This window comes from Anarrhichthys ocellatus, unplaced genomic scaffold (assembly GCF_004355925.1).
Source record: "Anarrhichthys ocellatus isolate YVR2014 unplaced genomic scaffold, GSC_Weel_1.0 scaffold11, whole genome shotgun sequence".
Taxonomy (NCBI): domain Eukaryota; kingdom Metazoa; phylum Chordata; class Actinopteri; order Perciformes; family Anarhichadidae; genus Anarrhichthys; species Anarrhichthys ocellatus.
Window position 1 is genome coordinate 9,072,071 of NW_022280041.1, and position 5,706 is coordinate 9,077,776.

General features: G+C 43.1%; 1 protein-coding gene across 2 annotated transcripts in view; it reads left to right on the forward strand.

Annotated features, from left to right (window-relative positions):
- Nucleotides 1–5,706, forward strand: part of plcb3 (phospholipase C, beta 3 (phosphatidylinositol-specific)) — a 36,616-nt gene that overhangs the window by 12,293 nt on the left and 18,617 nt on the right. The window lies entirely within an intron of this gene.

Below are 5,706 nucleotides of genomic sequence, written 5' to 3' on the forward strand. Positions count from 1 at the left end.
GTGTGTGTGTGTGTGTGTGTGTGTGTGTGTGTGTGTGTGTGAACATATCTGGGCCAGAGCGCACGTCATGTTGTCTGTGTGCACGTGTGTCGCCATGTGTTCGTGCATTCACATAACAGACAGAGGCTTTAAATACTCATTTCATCCCGATGCCAGCACATGCACCGTCTGTATGTGTGCGCGTGTGGTATTGCGAGAATAGGCCGTTTGTCGCCTGAGGTGCAGCTGTGACACCGTTTAGTGGAGAGCCAGTCCGTCAGTCATTGAATCCTCCACACAACAACTGCAGTTTAATAACGACACACAACTTGAAACAAGAGGTTGTTTAGACGTCACAGCAAAAGTTGTATGGCTTGGGAAAAAGAAATATCTCTGACATGCTGCCGTGTCAGATTTTATCTTAAAACTACAACAATTCCTAAGTCAACGTCCGGCTGGAAATGCTAAAGCGATGCCGGTAGTACCTCCATTTGTTTTATGTGCTCCTGTAATTTGGCTTTTCTTGCTTTACTTACGTTGTGCTTTTCATCTTTGTTAGTGTTGGCGTGACTAAGCTGGATCGTGGCCGATATTCTTACTTCAGAAGCTGGAGTGCAGCTCGCTGTTGGCCGCAGAATATGAAATAAGCCCCGAAATATTCAGACCACCAATATTCAGGCCAATGGCAGGGAAATGTGGGAATTTAGACATGTAGGAGCAGAGTCAGGCAGTGACTTATAATAGTAGTTGTTTTTTGTTTGCATTTTGACAACAATTTAATGTCTAAAAAGCTGTGTTTTGCAGCTTTAAAGGTTTTTTAAAAACAGTTAAACTGTGTGGCCAGTGCCGAGACGTCCATTTCTATAACTTTTTATGTATTAAGTTTCTACAATGACGCAGGTTTAAATCTGGCTCATTAAATCTGGACAGTAGAAATGAGAAATTGCCCCTTTTCTCCTCCACAAACCTACATCTGGTCAAACGCAGCTTCTCCGCACTATTCTAAGGTGAAGATAAACCCCCTGGAACATGTAGAGATATGGACTTTAACTTCACAGAAGTCCTATTTCAGTGATCCCAGGCTGAAGCTTTAAATCTGCGCCGTTGCTCCCCTTGGAGATTTCGAACCAGAGCTGAAAAGAAAGAGGACACGGCAACACAGATAACCAGCTATTATTAATGAGATCACTTAATACGCATTTACACGGATGACAAGGGCATTCTGGAAGGAACCCATTTCTCTGAATAGAGCAGGTACCCAAAATATTTGATCTCCAGTGCAGTTTTTATTTTTGCTGCTCTTCTCTTCTTTTTACTTTTGATGTCAAACGTTACGGTGTTCAACAAAAGACGGCCTGCTGTTATTTCAGAATTCTCTCCATTCGGAGATGATGAAGATGTATTGTGTCTTCTATGTGAAATTCAGGGTAGTTATGGTCAGTGAGGGCAACTGAATCACTCACTAAAGTCATTTTTAGATCCTCAGCAAAGACATGCGAGGACGTCCTAAAGTCCATAACCCCAAAATGTCTTGAGGACTTTTGAGGGGTAGCAAGTACCACTTTCTTTATCAAGGTGAGAAGGACGCAGCACTGCCACTTTATTTAGGACGGGCACAATACTGCATACAAGCTCAGCCTCTGTTGATTTGAGTTTGAGGACTTCTAAAACAAAAACACATGCTCTCCAAATATCTAACTATAGAGGAAACCAGTCTAAGGTCCGTTATGATTTAAGAAATCCGCCCACTTGCAGCCCAGAGAAGCACGTTCCGGCCTTTTTCCTCTTGCTCCATCCGTCATCCATCATTACTTTCTCAGAGAGCAGATTTGTACCTCCAGCCTCCTTTTTCTCACCCTTTCTTTCAGACATGTTTGGTCAAATTTCCAAATTAAATCTGGTTTATCTCATTCCATTTCTTCCTCCTTTAGTTCATCCATCTGAATGTGTCCTTTCACCTCTTCTCCAGGTGTTCCTCGTCTTCCCGTCCTCCATCTATTTCCTTTCTGTTTACTTATGTCCATCTGTTTCGTGTCACCTTCTTCTCAGGCCTCACTTTGTTTAACATTTTCCTTTAAATAACGATCTATATTTCTCTGTTTTTCCAATGTTTCATTTGTTCCCGTCTCTTTCCCGACACCTTTTCTTCCGAACCGCGTTCGCACTTCTTTTATCGAGGACAATATTCTTCCTGCTCTGCCGGTTGGTCAGTTGCGCCTGATATTTTGTTGTTCCATCCCTTTTCTGATAATCTTTGACATCTCTTCCTCTTCCTCCCCCCCCCTTCCTTCATCCTTTTCTCTCAGTTATCTCCCTCTCTCCATCTTTGCGTAATGTTTTGGCTTACAAGACCTCTGACGTGTGCATGTACTCGGAGCCCAGAATTTCCCATAATGCTTGAGTCAGTGACGATAACAACCAACTGTCGCTGACAGACACAACCACGCAGTGGTTGGGCAGTGAAACAATGGAGACACACCCCACCAAGCAGCAGTCTGTGTTCACTCACTCATTGGCCTTTGTCTTCTCTGTCTGTCCATTTGTGACTCTTTAAATACGTCCACTCTTTGCACTTTGAGATAAAGTTGTTATTAACATGATCAGTAAAGGAAAATGGGTGTTCTGCAGGCATACATTGAGTAGGGTGCGCAGGGGTTGAATTTTATAAAAATGTTTAAAATGAATGACAGCAGGACTTCGTGAAATTAATAACCTGGCCGCGCCAAATGTGAGTGTAACATAGTTGATGCTGTTTGATGTAGCACCTTGGAGAAATATAATCCCACACTGTTCATTTATGCCGTCCCAAGGGAGGTTTGTTTCAACAGTGCATATTTCACCAGTTTCCGACCTTTGAAACGGTTCATGTGCAGCAGCAATTCAGGGAAAACTCATCAACATTCTCTTATTGTGTTCATTTTTTATTTCAAAACAGTAAGAATCTATTCTTCCCTTTGTTTGAGTGCTAAGGGCCTCGGTATCCAGTCTGGAAACCAATTCCCCAATACTGAGCGCAAAGTGCATGCCAGTGGCTGAGGGTTACTCAAGATCCACACATCTGTTACCACATATGCTTGCACCCTCCCGCTAACCCCGCTGGGTGTGTCCTTTTTCTGTCCTCTTAGCTAAACTCCTCCACCTCCTCTTTACATTCGCAACCTAAATTTCATGTTTTAAGTACTTAGCAGATGAACAGACTGTTGGAGGTGAAATAACAGCGAGACAGATGGAGGAGACGGGATAGAGGTTCTCTGAAGAGGCTGGGATGGATCTTAATCTAGAGTCCTCAATCATGTCACATCGACCAGTTGATTAGACTAAAAAAAGGAAAACATGAAATACAATTTCACTGACAATCGTTATCTGGCAATATTCAGTAAGATATGTTATCAGGACATCAGCATTCATGCTTTTCTAGTCGCCGATCTCTGATAATGACGCATTGTAAACAACTAATCCGTGTTCAATTTGATAGGAAGAGAACGAAGGTTACGTTCAGTTGTATTATGATGCGTTCAGGCTCTGCTCAGTGAAAATGAGTACTGGGCGAAGATGCGTTCACATGTGATCTCGTCAAATGTAGTGTTGGTTAAAAACAATGTGATCAGGGATCTCTAAAAGTTATATTTGCTCCCTTTTTTTCTTTTGTGCTGATCCGATCTGTGACTCTCATCCGTGATCTGCACCGTGACTACTCCTTGCACTGAATATATGTTCTTGTTAATTAGATATCAATCTTGCACTCCCTCCATTGGAAAGCAAAATATGTTGTTTTCAGAGAATAGACACAGGATGTTGGAACGGGGTGGTATTTGATCATTCGTGTGGCTTTAAAGAACAACACCATGTAAAGCCTGTTCCCCGCTGCACGGCCAAACGTGGGCTAACCAGGTGAGATATTATTCATTACAACATTTCTGCGATCGTTTTCCACACCGCCGTTGCCAGCGCGGATGATCTGTCACCTAAAATGACGTTTCCAATAAACAAACAGGAGCGTTTGATTCAGCGTTGTCCTGGCGGAGGGAAGCTGCACCTGCCACAGCGGGATGAGTTGAATTGCAACTGGCACTACGGCTAATCCTCCCCGTCGCTCTGTTTTACTTTGGCAATCCTCTATCACTTTTGCTGTTGGCTCTTGCCCTGTTTCTACACGGCTAATCCACCTTCCATTTGTCTCCCCCCCTCCCTTTTTTACTTCCCTCCGTGTCTCTGTCTCGGGGGCAGCTGGTAGCCATCACAGAGTGAAGGCAAAAGTTGTTCCTCTAATATAAACTGAAGGATGACATTTCCTCCCTCTCTGCTCTCCATCTTTTCTTGCCCTTTGTTTTCGCTATCTTCATTTCCTCTCCTCATTCTCCATCTCAATGCTTCCCATCCCTCCCTCTGCTCCCTTCGTCTTCCTCCTCTTCATGTCATCGGTACATTTTTTTCACTTCCTACTAGAGTTATTGCTCTTTAAGTTCTTGCAACAACACTTCTAATCTCCCTCATTCTATCTCTTAGCGTGGGAAAGTGGGCAGGAAGTCACTCAGACAGGGAGATGGGGGTTCTGGGGAATTTCGTTGCCCCCTCATCCCCCCTCCTCCCACTCCTTAACGTTTCCCCTTTTCTCTGAATTCCCTGTCTCCTTCTATACTTCCTACCCTATTTCATTCATTCATTCATTCCTCCCTCCTTCTTTAAGGTGTACGGGTCATGTCAATAGCCCCTGGGCTTTTTTTGCCCCCAGGGATGTAATTGAGTTGCCGCAGAAGTCCAATTTAGCCTCCTAATGGTGTGGAATTGAGGTCGCATACCTTGACCAGATTGGGGGGGACACACACACACACACACACACACACACACACACAAACCACAGACACAAACCACAGACAAACACCTGGGATGTGACTTAAACAAACACCTTCATGCCATACCATTAGGACTGCTCCACATGCTGTCACCACATTGCTGGCAGTATGAAAGTTATTTGAACCGTGTCAGTGCATTGGGAGAAGAAGTGGTGTAAGTGGTTTGGGTTTAAAATAGTGTGTATATCTGTTGTTTTTAAATCCGTACAAAAGCCAAAGTGTAAAAATGTCAATTTGTGGTTTTATGGGAGGTTATATGCAGGACAATTACTCGGCACAAAGGCTGATTTTATTACCGTTGTTTCCCCGTTTACAGTCTTTAAGAACTACTTTATTAACTCCTCGTTGGGGAAATTCAATTTCCCCAACGAGGAGTTAATAAAATTGATTTTCCCCAATGGAGTGTAGCTAAGCTAATCGTCTGCTGGCTGTAGCTTTATATTTAGTGTACGGACACGTGAGTTGCATCAATCTTCTCATCTAAGAAAGAGAAGGATTGATTTTCCAAATGCCAGCTATTCCTTCAAAGGATGAACTGTCAGCTGACATCTTAAAATTGCTTATTTTGTCCAACCAACTCAAACGTATTCAATTTGTAATGATATGAAACGGAGAAGCAGCAAATCTCTGAGCTACAACTAGCTAGGTTGACTCATTTTCTATTGAATGACTAATTGTTTTTCGTTTTGAATAAGCTGACACAGTACAACCATACCCAACTCAACTGATAACACAGGTATGTGTGAACATGCGTGTGTACAGTATAATACCAGGCTTTTAATGTATAGGCACAGCCTCTTGAAACCTTAATTGTGGTACTCCCAACCTGTGTGTGTGTGTGTGTGTGTGTGTGTGTGTGTGTGTGTGTGTGTGT